The sequence below is a fragment of the Procambarus clarkii genome, chromosome 7, assembly GCF_040958095.1.
Source record: "Procambarus clarkii isolate CNS0578487 chromosome 7, FALCON_Pclarkii_2.0, whole genome shotgun sequence".
NCBI classification, from domain to species: Eukaryota; Metazoa; Arthropoda; class Malacostraca; order Decapoda; family Cambaridae; genus Procambarus; species Procambarus clarkii.
Genome location: NC_091156.1, coordinates 20,604,902 through 20,619,901, shown reverse-complemented (window position 1 = coordinate 20,619,901; position 15,000 = coordinate 20,604,902). Strand labels below are relative to the sequence as shown.

The 15,000-nt window shown below is 45.6% G+C and overlaps 1 long non-coding RNA gene across 1 annotated transcript in view; it reads right to left on the bottom strand.

The window, feature by feature from the left end:
* Window positions 1-2,536: 2,536 nt before the first annotated feature.
* The window catches only part of LOC138357261 (uncharacterized), a 591,549-nt gene continuing 579,085 nt past the window's right edge, over window positions 2,537-15,000 (bottom strand). Inside the window, exon 3 of the long non-coding RNA XR_011224861.1 lies at window positions 2,537-2,717. This is a non-coding gene — a long non-coding RNA (uncharacterized lncRNA). The remainder of the gene's footprint in view (window positions 2,718-15,000) is intronic.

The following is a 15,000-nucleotide window of genomic DNA, read 5'->3' as shown; positions in this document are numbered from 1 at the left end:
TCTCATGAAAATCTTAGTGTCATCTGCAAATGATGATACAGTGCTGTAGTTTGTATCCTTGTCTATGTCTGATATTAGGATGAGAAAAAGTACCGGAGCAAGCACAGTACCCGGGGGGGGTGGGGCTGAGCTTTTCACAGTAGATCGGGATTTTACAGTGTTGACTATTACACTCACCGTTCTGTTCGTTACCAAGTTGAAGATCCATCTCCCTACTTTGTCAGTAATTACTTTAATACGCATTTTGTGTGCAGTAACACCATCTCGAGGGTTATCTTGAGATGATTTCGGGGCTTTAGTGTCTCGCGGCCCGGTCCTCGACCAGGCCTCCACCCCCCAGGAAACAGCCTGTGACAGCTAACTCTCGGGTACCTGTTTACTGCTGGGTAACAGGGGCATCAGGGTGAAAGAAACTCTGCCCATCATTTCTTGCCGGCGCCCGGGATCGAACCCGGAACCACAGTATCACGCGTACAGTGTTCTGTCTGCTCAGCCACCGTCTCCCTTAGGCTCAGTATCTAGGCTCCGTCTCCAAAAGATGTTTAGGGCCTGTGATAGTGGTGTTTTGCACTTCTTGATGAATATAGTATTCCAGGAGTGTGGGCCTGGGGCAGAGTGCATGGGCAGGCTGTCTATGGCTACCTCAGTCCAGTGGGGTTAGGGTGACATCTGATATGTGGTCCGATGTTGGTGTCACATTCATGAAGAATTCATTTGGATCATCGATCATCAATGTGTTCAGAGGTTCACTGAAAACAGTCATACTGAAGCCTGAATATTTCACTTATTAATTTGTTGTCATCTGTGAAAGTTCCATCATTCTTACGCAAGAGCTCAATGCTGGATGCAGTTTCTGTTCTTGTTTTAGCATAGGAGAAAAAGTATTTCGAGTTCCTCTCTATTTCACTTATGGCCTTTTGCTCCCTTTACCTCTCTTGGGTTTTATAAGATTCTCTCAGCTTCAGGTCGATCATTTCTATTTCCCTACACAGCCTTCCTGGTCGCTGGTGGTGGGATAGTGGAGTGTTTGTGATGCTCTGCTGTTGGTTTTCTTCGCCTATAGAGGGACCGTCGTTCTCGCTCCAGTTTGCATCTTTTTCTCTCTTTTTCTTAGTGGTATATGTCGTCAACATGTTTCTTAGTGGTATATGTCGTCAACATGTTTCTTAGTGGTATATGTCGTCAACATGTTTCTTAGTGGTATATGTCGTCAACATGTTTCTTAGTGGTATATGTCGTCAACATGTTTCTTAGTGGTATATGTCGTCAACATGTTTCTTAGTGGTATATGTCGTCAACATGTTTCTTAGTGGTATATGTCGTCAACATGTTTCTTAGTGGTATATGTCGTCAACATGTTTCTTAGTGGTATATGTCGTCAACATGTTTCTTAGTGGTATATGTCGTCAACATGTTTCTTAGTGGTATATGTCGTCAACATGTTTCTTAGTGATATATGTCGTCAACATGTTTCTTAGTGGTATATGTCGTCAACATGTTTCTTAGTGGTATATGTCGTCAACATGTTTCTTAGTGGTATATGTCAACATGTTTCTTAGTGGTATATGTCGTCAACATGTTTCTTAGTGGTATATGTCGTCAACATGTTTCTTAGTGATATATGTCGTCAACATGTTTCTTAGTGATATATGTCCTCTACACGTCATTCAAAAACATTGAATGACATCTACCATCTACACGTCATTCAAAAATGCCATTCATGTCATTCAAAACCAAATTGGGAATGACGCATATTGAGATATTTTGAGATATATTGGCAGTGATATTAGCATGGATTGGTAGCTGAATGGCTACCCAAACTACATTTTTGATTACACTGCTGTATCCCGCACTAAAAGTTGCCCTGGTATGTTAAATTTCACACCTCTCTGGGCTCTAGTCGTGATTTAACAGAGGTTTAAAGTTAATAATTTTTGTAGTATTTAGGCATTATCGGGACGAGAGCCCATTCAATATGGACCTGTTATTTAAGAACCAAAGCAGATTAAGCTAAAATATTTTGCACATTTTCATTTGGGGTCTAGGGTTACTTTATTACACTAATAAAGTGTAATCTGAGCGACTAATCTGAGTATCTAGTGGGCCATTTTTGGTAAGCAGAACTGGCTACTTTATTACAAAATTTCATTAGATTTAGAAAGGGTCGAGTGGGAGGCCTATGGTACCACGAGAGGCCTCAGTGGTACCACCAGGCGTCTCTGGTACTCTGCAAAATGTACAACACGTGAACATTTGAGGCCCAACAGTTCACACTGTCACTGGCACGCTCCACCAAACAGTTATATATACTGTAAAATAAATAAATAACCCGTCTTCTCCAAGAATACACAGCATTTTGCACGCTATGATCCCCAACGGACAAAATACAGGGTACTAGGACAAGTAGCGGACCAGAAACATCCACATTTTCCAGGTTAAGTTGGTGGCATTAGTTCGCATCTTTCCATACTACCCCATATTTTGTCCGTAGCGGCAGGCGAAGAGAACGACAAAATAAAGCAACACTCACGTTCATCCCTGGCGGTGTGACAGCCAGCCTCGGCGTGTATCTGGAAGGGCAGGGGCTTGGGGGCTCCGGGCTCGACGCAGTGCTCAAAGAGCCCCTGGCGCCAGCCCACAGCCAGCAGCCAGTCAGAGGAGGCCAGCGCCAGCACCATGAGGAAGGCTGTGATGATCCCGCACACCAGCGCTATCACCTGTGTGGCCGAGCACATCTCTTAGTCCCCTCCCTTCACCTCACACACTACCAACACCAGTGTTAGTAACAGTAGTAGTAACAGTAGCAACAGTAGAAGCAACAGTAGACGTACCAGTAGAAGTAATAGTAGAAGTAACAGTAGAAGTAACAGTAGCAACAGTAGACGTACCAGTAGAAGTAACAGTAGAAGTAATAGTAGAAGTAACAGTAGCAACAGTAGAACAGTAGCAACAGTAGAAGTAACAGTAGCAACAGTAGAAGTAACAGTAGCAACAGTAGAAGTAACAGTAGCAACAGTAGAAGTAACAGTAGCAACAGTAGAAGTAACAGTAGCAACAGTAGAAGTAACAGTAGCAACAGTAGACGTACCAGTAGAAGTAACAGTAGAAGTAATAGTAGAAGTAACAGTAGCAACAGTAGAACAGTAGCAACAGTAGAAGTAACAGTAGCAACAGTAGAAGTAACAGTAGCAACAGTAGAAGTAACAGTAGCAACAGTAGAAGTAACAGTAGCAACAGTAGAAGTAACAGTAGCAACAGTAGACGTACCAGTAGAAGTAACAGTAGAAGTAATAGTAGAAGTAACAGTAGCAACAGTAGAAGTAACAGAAGTAACAGTAGCAACAGTAGAAGTAACAGTAGCAACAGTAGAAGTAACAGTAGCAACAGTAGAAGTAACAATAACAACAGTAGAAGTAACAGTAGAAATGACAGTAGCAACAGTAGCTACTACACGTGGTGGTACACCACACAAACCTTGCTATTGACTTCTAATACTATTACGTAACATAAAAGATTTCACATATTCATCCTTACATCAACATGTAATAATAATAATAATAATAATAATAATAATAATAATAATAATAATAATAATAGTAATACTAATAATAATAGTAATGTTATAATTGGGTGGCGTGAAGGTGGTGACGGGAGAGAGTCAAGGGTTCACATAATCCTGGACTTTATGTAACCTTCTCCATATTTATTAACAATTGCCTCCGACTCATAAATACCGTAAACTTGCAAATAAATGTGATGGCGAATTCGCTGCCAACGAAATCACCTCTCCAGGAGGATTTGGGATTGTGGTGATTGTGCAGGATTCGCTTATGGTTGAGAATACTGCTGAAAGAGGTACAAGGTTTCTTGCCTTTCCTCACGCAATCACCACCTTCCTCTTTGATCTTGATAGCTTTCTGCCGAACAGTCCAACATAACGGGGGGAATGGATGGTCATAGGAGAGTTGGCTCTCATATATTGACTCCTATAGCTAACAGATGGCCCCATCTAGTGGCTATAGGAGTTGTAATCCTACGATTGTAGTGGAGAAAAAAAGGACAATTACAGAATGGTACAGGACTCCGAACACCCCTGCCACACCTGCTACCCCTCACAGCAGTCACGCTCAACCTCTTCGCCTGCTGTTGCTTTGCGGCTTTAGCCTACCTTGGCCAGCTATACTTAGCTGGTGGTGGCCGAGCCCCACCGAAATACCTCTGGCTCCGTGCGGCTCCCACCCGCCTTGCTTCCTCCACTGGTGGTGACCCAGTGCTTCACTGCCACCCACTACCATACAACGACGGTAGACCGTCGCTCTACCGTCCACCCGAAGTGGTTGGGCCCCACTACCTGAGACTGTGTCCGTCTGAGACATTAGAAATGTGTATAATATTATAAACCCCACATTGAGCCGGTAAAGCACATTTAGTCAAATATATTATTCTTCAAAGTTTCCTGTACGTTGCACCAGCAAGATAACGTAAACATGTGGCTTGTAAGATGTTAATCTCTTGCTTGACAGTGTGCTCACATGAGACAGTTCTGTCCCAGCGGCGTCTGGGTGCAAGTCGCAAGACGAACAACCTAACACAGTTTTCTTCTTATTGAAGGGAGGTGGTTACCTTCCCTTGCCTTGATGTTACCTTGCATTTGTTCCAGGGCTCAACGTCCCCACGGCCCGGTCCTCTACCAGACTTCCTCGTTGCTGGACTGGTCAACCAGGCTGTTGGACGCGGCTGCTCGCAGCCTGACGTATGAGTCACAGCCTGGTTGATCAGGTATCCTTTGGAGGTGTTTATCCAGTTCTCTCTTGAACACTGTGAGGGGTCGGCCAGTTATGCCCCTTATGTGTAGTGAAAGCGTGTTGAACAGTCTCGGGCCTCTGATGTTGATAGTTCTCTCTCAGAGTACCTGTTGCACCTCTGCTCTTCAACGGGGGTATTCTGCACATCCTGCCATGCCTCCTGGTCTCATGTGCTGTTATTTCTGTGTGCAGGTTTGGGACCAGCCCCTCTACTATTGTACACGTGTAAACTATTATGTATCTCTCCTGCCTGCGGTCAAGAGAATACAGATTTAGGCTCTTTAGTCGGTCCCAGTAGTTTAGATGTTTTACTGAGTGGATTCTAGCAGTAAAGGATCTCTGCACGCTCTCCAGGTGCAGTAATGCACCGTGGTACATTACTGCACCGGGGTACTCAGAAACAATAGCTACATAATTTATTATTTATTAACATCTTTATTGACAAAATTTAATTAGAATTTTGTCTAATCTAAGGATTTTAATTAAGTCTTATTAAAGTGAGGATAATGCTGGTATTCACTGTCACGCAGGACAGAGGGTCGTACACAAGACAATAGGTCTAAACTGTAGGCTGAAACACACATATATCATGGCTACAATCAACTACATTAGACAGTATACATGTTTTTGTGTGTGAATATGTAAAATCAGCATTCTATTGTGCACTGCCACACAAGGGCACAAAACATACAGGTGACTTACCACGTTGATGGAGTTGTACATCATGTGCACCAGACACAGTCTTAAGGTGCACATGGCTGGCCTGCTGCGGCCCAAAGCTGCGCGCGCGCACTTCAGGCAGGCAGGCAGGCGGGCGGGCGGGCGGGCGGGCTTTTTGGCGGGCGAGTTTGGGCGGGAGGCGGGCAGGCGATACAAGCAGGTGAGAGCGTACCTCAGCTCCTGCCTGGCTGGCTGTTTCACCTGCTGACTTCTACATTTTAAGTAGGCGCGTGGAGTCGTCCTGAGCCACCCCCTCCACTAGGCCGGCCGTGGGCCACCCCCTCCACTAGGCGGGTCCGGGCTGCGTCCACATAGGCCCCTGCGTGTTCTTCCTTCAGAATGTGGCGGGGCGCCAGACCTGTCGCTCACGAGCCTGGCTAAACCATCACTGTGTCCCCAGGTACAATGTTCTCTGTGTTTAGCGGGAATGTTTTCTTGTTCTTTGTTGTAAATGTTCAAACTTGTATTTAGGGCTTACGAGTGATTCTGAAAGTTGTTGCTGATTTTAGCACGAGTTTACACTGTCAAGGTTTGGTTAGTTTTGTACACTACACCCTCTAACCCTAGGGGGTGTAGTGTACAAACTAGGTTAGAACTAGGGGGTACAAAACTAGGTTAGTTTTGTACCCAACTGGTCAACACCCACCGGACAACACCCACCGGTCAACACCCACCGGTCAACACCCACCGGTCAACACCCACCGGTCAACACCCACCAGACAACACCCACCGGACAACACCCACCGGTCAACACCCACCAGACAACACCCACCAGACAACACCCACCAGACAACACCCACCAGACAACACCCACCAGACAACACCCACCAGACAACACCCACCAGACAACACCCACCAGACAACACCCACCAGACAACACCCACCGGTCAACACCCACCGGACAACACCCACCGGACAACACCCACCAGACAACACCCACCGGACAACACCCACCAGACAACACCCACCGGTCAACACCCACCAGACAACACCCACCGGTCAACACCCACCAGACAACACCCACCAGACAACACCCACCAGACAACACCCACCAGACAACACCCACCAGACAACACCCACCAGACAACACCCACCGGACAACACCCACCGGACAACACCCACCGGACAACACCCACCGGACAACACCCACCGGACAACACCCACCAGACAACACCCACCAGACAACACCCACCGGTCAACACCCACCGGTCAACACCCACCAGACAACACCCACCAGACAACACCCACCAGACAACACCCACCAGACAACACCCACCAGACAACACCCACCAGACAACACCCACCAGACAACACCCACCAGACAACACCCACCGGACAACACCCACCGGACAACACCCACCGGACAACACCCACCGGACAACACCCACCAGACAACACCCACCAGACAACACCCACCAGACAACACCCACCAGACAACACCCACCAGACAACACCCACCAGACAACACCCACCAGACAACACCCACCAGACAACACCCACCAGACAACACCCACCAGACAACACCCACCAGACAACACCCACGGGTCCACTACTTTAACACCATCATTGAACAGAAGTATTCAGTAAAAATGTCTTTGTGAAAATCGTGCACAGACTGCCACAAGAAGGTAGATCACCAGCAGAGCTTTCAATGTCAACTCTGCCCAGCAGTCACACACAGTAAATGTGCCAACATGACTAATAATGCAAGGAAAAATGGTTTCAGAGAACACACTGTGTACTGGCTCCGCACAAAGGATAATATTACTTGAAGATGATCGTAATTCTAGATAAAATTCCTGCGCAGAACATCACTAATAAATGCGCAGAATCGCTAATAAATGCCTGCATAAAAATTTTAAATGTCTTCAAACAAATTGTCCATGACACCCAGGTACAATTAGATGAGGTGCAGAGTGCAGTTTCGGCGTCGCCACAGCAGTGCTGTGTCGGGGGCCGTGTCACAGCAGAGCGCTGTGTCGGCGGTGGCGCTATTGCAGAGCGCGGTCTCTGGCAAAGGGAAACAAACAAAACAAGGGCCCGAAACCTGTCACTATTATAAATAGGATACCTGTACCCTGTAAACATGGGATATCGGAAAGAACAAATAGAATATTAAGTACGATCACCCTAGAAAGTACAGAACCCTCCCTTAGTACGGGTAAATGCACCGAAAGCTGTGATTTTTTCACCCAGAACTTTGCAAGAACTCCTTAGATAGGAAAGAATGCTTCAATATGGAATGTCCAGCTTTCCATATAAGGAGCACCAGGCGAATAAGACCGACAAACTGCTTCGAGGAAAGCAGCCACAACACTACTTACCAGGATGATATTTTAGCAAGAGGAGGAGGAGAAGAATGGCTAAAAATGTCCAGACTCTACCACCAACTCGGTCATATGCTAGAGAGGACGCGCACACAGTGGCCTCCTTACCAGAGCCTCGGATATTAACACCAAGTAAAGCATCCAGCACTTCCACTAACATATAATTATTTTTATTTGTCAACATTCAGGATATAAAAACACGCAAATCTAACAAAGTGCACTTCATAGATAGCCTCCTACATGAGGCAAATGCAATGTTTGCAGCCCTAACGGAAACTCACACAAACGATTACCATGATAGTGAAATATAGATCTCAGAGTACAATCTTTTCAGATGTGACAGGAAACACAGGCTACAGGGTGGGGTCAGCCTGTACACCACAGGCTACAGGGTGGGGTCAGCCTCTACATCAAGGACACACTCATCTGTACTGAGCTGCTAAACACCTTAAATGATATGGTGGAAGTGCTGATACTCAAAATAGATATTTTAAGATATCTAGATAGATACATTTAAGATATTTAAATATCTTAAGATATAAATATCTTAATATCTTAAATATTTAAGATATTTAAATATCTTAAATGTAGTTATTGTCCTTCGAACGAATCGCGAAGAAAACGAATCGCGGAACAACTTGAGAGCCGCACCCTATCTCAAGAATGGCGAAGAAGGTTAGGTAGAGAAATAGATTTAGTCGCAAGACTAAAAAGTGTGAGAGAGGGACTCTCTCCCTCCCTCCCTCACGACATTCTAAAATTAATAGAAATAGAAATAAGATTTAGTTAAAACAATGTGACCCGCCTGTTCTGACTAGCCCACCTGTCCAGCCTGCCCCTCCTGTCCAGTCTTTGTACAGACTGCCTTACCCGTCTAGTTCGCCCCACCTCCCACACTAGACCAATTCGTCCCAAAAGTCGAGATGAAACTACTTCTCTGTGTCACAATAATATATACCGTGTGTCAAGGGGGGACACAGAGGAGCTGTGTCCTAGCAGCACCTCCGGGGATCGAACGTGTACCCCGGCGAGACGTCGATACAGCGCCCCGGCCGTCCTATACGAAGCTAAGAAACGCGGACAATATCTAGTCTAAACCTAAAGGGAAGCCAAGAAGTTCTAGAGAGTGGTTCAACTCGGCGTGCCATGGCCTATATACTTGTTTATTTACTACGGTTATAAGAAGCATGTGAATGAAACAAATCCACAAGGGCCGTGACGAGGATTCGAACTTGCGTCCGAGAGCATCCCAGACGCTTTCCCTCGTCACGCCCCTTGTGGATTTGTTTATTTGATGCATCACGCAATTGTGATTTCTGTGTGTAATGTGAATGAAACTTTATTGCCTATTATACCGTGCACCATGGTGATGGGTGATGTGTCAAGACCCCCTCTTCTCTCCCCCCACCCCTACGACAGTTGTGGACAGACAATTGGTTGCTAGTGTTCAATCCCAAAAGTGCAAAGTAATGAAGATTCGAAAGAAATAGAAGTCAACCAGGAGATATCTACAACTTTAAGGGAAAATAACTACAAGAATCTGAAAGAAAGATAATATTTGAGTGGCCATATTTCCGACACCAGAAGCAGACAAGCACAGCGCCATGCACAACATACTGGGAAGTTGGCAAGCATTAGAACGGCATTTAAATGCCTATTAAGAACGTATTTAAGGCAATCTATATCAGACCAATACTAGAATATGCAGCACCAGTCTGGAATCGCCATCTTGTGAAGCACAAAATATAAAAAAAATTAAAAGTAGAAGTTTGGCACAATTATAGTGTGAGAACAAACATTGTTACGCTTTGAGTATAGGTCAAGAGAACTGGAACCCTAACTCCAGAGATGAAGACTATGGGATATGATCACAATATATATGATTATCAGGGGAGTAGACAAGGTGGAAAAGACAACCTTTTCAATTTGAGAAAAAAAAAAACAGAACAAGAGGGACTCTGTCGAGGGGAAGGCATGCAAGGCATTACTGGTACCGGGTACGATGGTCAACACGTGGAATGCACCGAGATGAAGAAGAAGTTGCAGAAGCCGCCTCCATCCGCAACCTAGCGGCCAGATTGGACAAGGAATACGAATGTCAGTGCAGTTATATTATAAGGCAAGAGGCAGAACAAGGCTGGTAAGGCCCCCATAGAGAGGTTCTGACTACTTGCCCGCAGCCAGGGGCAGGTGACATCTGTCCCTGGTGGTGCTTCAACTCTTGCCTCCCACGCCTCTCTTGCTACCTGGTTGATACCTGGTTGATGGGGTTCTGGGAGTTGTTCTACTCCCCAAGCCCGGCCCGAGGCCAGGCTTGACTTGTGAGAGTTTGGTCCACCAGGCTGTTGCTTGGAGCGGCCCGCAGGCCCACATACCCACCACAGCCCGGTTGGTCCGGCACTCCTTGGAGGAATAAATCTAGTTTCCTCTTGAAGATGTCCACGGTTGTTCCGGCAATATTTCTTATGCTTGCTGGGAGGACGTTGAACAACCGCGGACCTCTGATGTTTATACAGTGTTCTCTGATTGTGCCTATGGCACCTCTGCTCTTCACTGGTTCTATTCTGCATTTTCTTCTATATCGTTCACTCCAGTACGTTGTTACTTTACTGTGTAGATTTGGTACTTGGCCCTCCAGTATCTTCCAGGTGTATATTATTTGATATCTCTCTCGTCTTCTTTCTAGTGAGTACATTTGGAGGGCTTTGAGACGATCCCAATAATTTAGGTGCTTTATAGCGTCTATGCGTGCCGTATATGTCCTCCGTATTCCTTCTATTTCAGCAATCTCTCCTGCTCTGAAGGGGGAAGTGAGTACTGAGCAGTACTCAAGACGGGACAACATAAGTGACTTGAAGAGTACAACCATTGTGATGCGATCCCTGGATTTGAAAGTTCTCGTAATCCATCCTATCATTTTTCTGGCTGTCGCAATATTTGCTTGGTTATGCTCCTTAAACGTTAGGTCGTCAGACATTATTATTCCCAAATCCTTTACATGCTGTTTTTCTACTATGGGTACATTTGATTGTATTTTGTACTCTGTATTATGTTTAAGGTCCTCATTTTTACCGTACCTGAGTACCTGGAATTTATCACTGTTAAACATCATGTTATTTTCTGATGCCCAGTCGAAAACTTTATTAATATCAGCTTGAAGTTTTTCAATGTCTTCAGCCGAGATAATTTTCATACTGATTTTTGTGTCATCTGCAAAGGATGATACGAAGCTGTGACTTGTATTTTTGTCTATATCTGATATGAGAATAAGGAAAAGCAGCAGTGCAAGGACTGTACCCTGAGGTACAGAGCTTTTAACTGCACTTGGACTAGATTTTATATGGTTGACCGTTACTCGCTGAGTCCTGTTTGACAGAAAACTGAGTATCCAGCGTCCTACTTTACCGGTTATTCCCATTGACTTCATGTTGTGTGCTATCACGCCATGGTCACATTTATCGAAAGCCTTTGCGAAGTCCGTGTATATCACATCAGCATTCTGTTTTTCTTCTAATGCCTCAGTGACTTTGTCGTAGTGCTCAAGTAGCTGTGAGAGGCACGATCTTCCCGCTCGAAATCCATGTTGGCCTGGGTTGTGAAGGTCATTGGTCTCCATGAAATTGGTGACCTGACTCCTAATCACTCTCTCAAATACTTTTATGATGTGCGATGTTAGTGCAACTGGTCTATAATTCTTTGCCAATGCTTTGCTCCCTCCCTTGTGTAGAGGGGCTATGTCCGCTACTTTAAGTGCATCTGGTATCTCCCCCGTGTCCAAGCTCTTCCTCCACACTATACTGAGTGCCTGTGCTACCGGCACTTTGCATTTCTTTATAAATATTGAATTCCATGAGTCTGGACCTGGGGCCGAGTGCATGGGCATGTTTTCAATTTCTCTTTCAAAATTTAGTGCGCTCGTGTTGATATCAGTTATATTTACAGGGGTTTGAATATCCCGCATAAAGAAATTGTCTGGATCTTCCACTTTCATGTTGTTTATTGGAGTGCTAAACATGTCCTCATACTGCTTTTTTAGGATTTCACTAATTTCTTTGTCATCCTCCGTGTATGAACCTTCACTTGTACGAATAGATCCAATACTGGCAGTGGTTTTTGCTTTTGATTTCGCATATGTGAAGAAATATTTTGGATTTTTCTTTATTTCCTGAATTGCTTTCTGTTCTAACTGCCTTTCTTCAGTTTCATATGAGTGTTTCAATTTCCGCTCAATTTCTTCAATCTCCCTATTTAAATTATTTCTTCTTTGACGGGAAATTCGTGTCTGCATAAGCAGTTCTGTTATTTTTTTCCTCCGTTTATACTGTCGTCTGCGTTCTCTTTCTACGTTAGATCTCTTTCTGGCTTTCCTCAAAGGAACATGTTTCAGACAGACTTGATGCGCTTCTGAAGTCAGTTTTTCTATTCCTTCTGTAGGACTTGTAATACTTAGAACAGTTCCCCATGGAATGTTTGTAAGTTCCCTGTTTATTATCTCCAAGTCTATCCTTTTATTATTAAAATTGAATTTACTGAATAGCCCCTCTCGCTTTATCGACGTTTTAGGTCTATTCTGAGTATTGATGGTCGTTTGCACTTCAATGAGCTTGTGATCTGAGTATGTGGTATCTGATATCGTAATGTCTCTGATAATGTCTTCATTGTTCGTAAAGACCAGATCTAGAATATTTTCATTTCATTGCTGTGTCTCACAAATAATGATCTTACATCTCCCCTGCCCCTGGCTGAGGGGCCATGGGACACGAGTCCCTTGCTAGACAGGCTGTGAGGCGTGTCGAAACCTCCGCTCCCTATGCCCACCCTAGGGTGTAATGTCTAACTATATGCTCCTGCCTGCCCCTAGGGGGAGCAGGGAACTGTGTTAAGTCCCTCTTGACCCCTAGGGAGCGGTGGTAACTGACAGGGGCTCATTGGAGTATTATGGCGCCTTCCCTGGAGCCACCACCTGGGCTCTACGGTGTGGGGGAAGATCATCGTATTTACTCTCGTTAATTGAGAGCTAACAGTTTGGGATGGAAAATCTGCATTTTGTTCCAACACAGAATGCTCCCTTCCTCAGCAGGTGGTGGGGGTGGTTGTGGGGGCGGTGGTGGTGGTGGGCGGCAGTGTCGGTGGTGGTGGTGGGCGGCAGTGTCGGTGGTGGTGGTGGGCGGCAGTGTCGGTGGTGGTGGGGTCGGTGGTGGTGGGGGCGGCAATGTGGGTGGTGGGGGAGGAGGGGGGCGGAGCAGTACGCCACCCCTCACCTGAGCAAGACAAAGCACGTACTGAAGCCAGGTTCCTCTCCCTTGTGTGGCCTCTCACCATGCACTTACTCTGGCCCCCGTCACCCTCCCTCACACTGGCCGCTCCGCCCTCCTCCAAACCCTCTCACAGGACAGGCACCGTCACAACAATCTGGGGACATCCTACACCCGGTACTGATCGCTATCAAAAGGAGGAGTCGAACCCCCTTGAGATTGTACTAAGCAGGACCAGGACGAGCGTCCCCGGGGAACCAACACGGATGAGGAAATATAACTGATGTTACAGTCTCCCAAAAGGTAGACATACTGAGCCTCGTCAGAATGTAACCTCACAACAGTTGCCTAACTCCCGCTTACCTGTGCAGGCGAGGAGTCACAATAACGTGGCTGAAGTATGTTGACCAGACCACACACTAGAAAATGAAGGGACGACGACGTTTCGGTCCGTCCTGGACCATTCTCAAGTCGATTGTGATCTACTTGAGAATGGTCCAAGACGGACCGAAACGTCGTCGTCCCTTCACTTTCTAGTGTGTGGATTAGTCAACATACTTCCCGCTTACCTATTTACGTCTAGGTGAACCAGCCGGTGAACACAGGAATTAGGTGGAAGAAAAAGTGCCCAACCATTTCTGTATCACCCAGGAAAACGACCCGGGATTCTCGAGTGTGAATAAAGAGCAAGGTCTACCTCTTAATAATGCCCCGCCTACCAGCACTGTTGCATTGGTTGCGTTCAAATTTAAATATTCTGACGTTCAAATTCTTTGTCGAATCTACTTGTCGATGGAGGTGGCTTCCGCAGCTGCTTCTTTCAGTGCATTCCACTTGTTTACCACCCGTACGAGTATTTCCTTATATTCCTTCGGCTCATTTGTTTTTTTAAGCTTCCACCTATGTTCTCTTATCCTATTAATTGAAAAGGGTGTCCTTGTCTACTTTATCTATTGCCCTCAATATCGTGTATGTTGTGATTATATCCCCTCTTGTTCCGTCTATCCTCTTGGGTTACCTTGCGTTGATTCCGGGGGTCAAGGTCTCCGTGGCCCGGTCTCCGACCAGGCCTCCTGGTTGCTGGACTGGTCAATCAGGCTGTTGGACGCGGCTGCTCACAGCCTGACGAAAGAATCACAGCCTGGTTGATCAGGTATCCTTTGGAGGTGTTTATCCAGTTCTCTCTTGAACACTGTGAGGGGTCGGCCAGTTATGTCCCTTATGTGTAGTGGAAGCGTGTTGAACAGTCTCGGGCCTCTGATGTTGATAGTTCTCTCTCAGAGTACCTGTTGCACCTCTGCTCTTCCACGGGGGTATTCTGCACATCCTACCATGCCTTCTGGTCTCATGTGGTGTTATTTCTGTGTGCAGGTTTGGGACCAGCTCCTCTAATATTTTCCATGTGTAAATTATTATGTATCTCTCCCGCCTGCGCTCAAGGGAGTACAGATTTAGACTCTTTAGTCGGTCCTAATAATATAGATGTTTTACTGAGTGGATTCTAGCAGTAAAGGATCTCTGCACGCTATCCAGGTCAACAATTTCTCCAGCTTTGAAAGGGGCTGTCATTGTGCAGCAGTACTCCACTCTAGAGAGCACTAGCGTCTTGAAAAGTATCATCATCGGTATAGTATTTCTAGTGTGAAAAGTTCTTGTTATGCAACCTGTCATTTTTCTTGCAGTTGTGACGGCTACTTTATTGTGTTCTTTAAAAGGTAAGGTCTTCCGACATGAGTACACCCAGATCCTTTGCATTGCCTTTTCGTTATATGTTATGATTTAACTGTGTTTAGTACATGGTTTTCGGTTTTAGATTTTCATTTTTTCCATAGCGCAAGAGCTGCAGCTTATCAAAAGTTTATATAAACTTAACAGAAGCTGCGTTGTGAGATT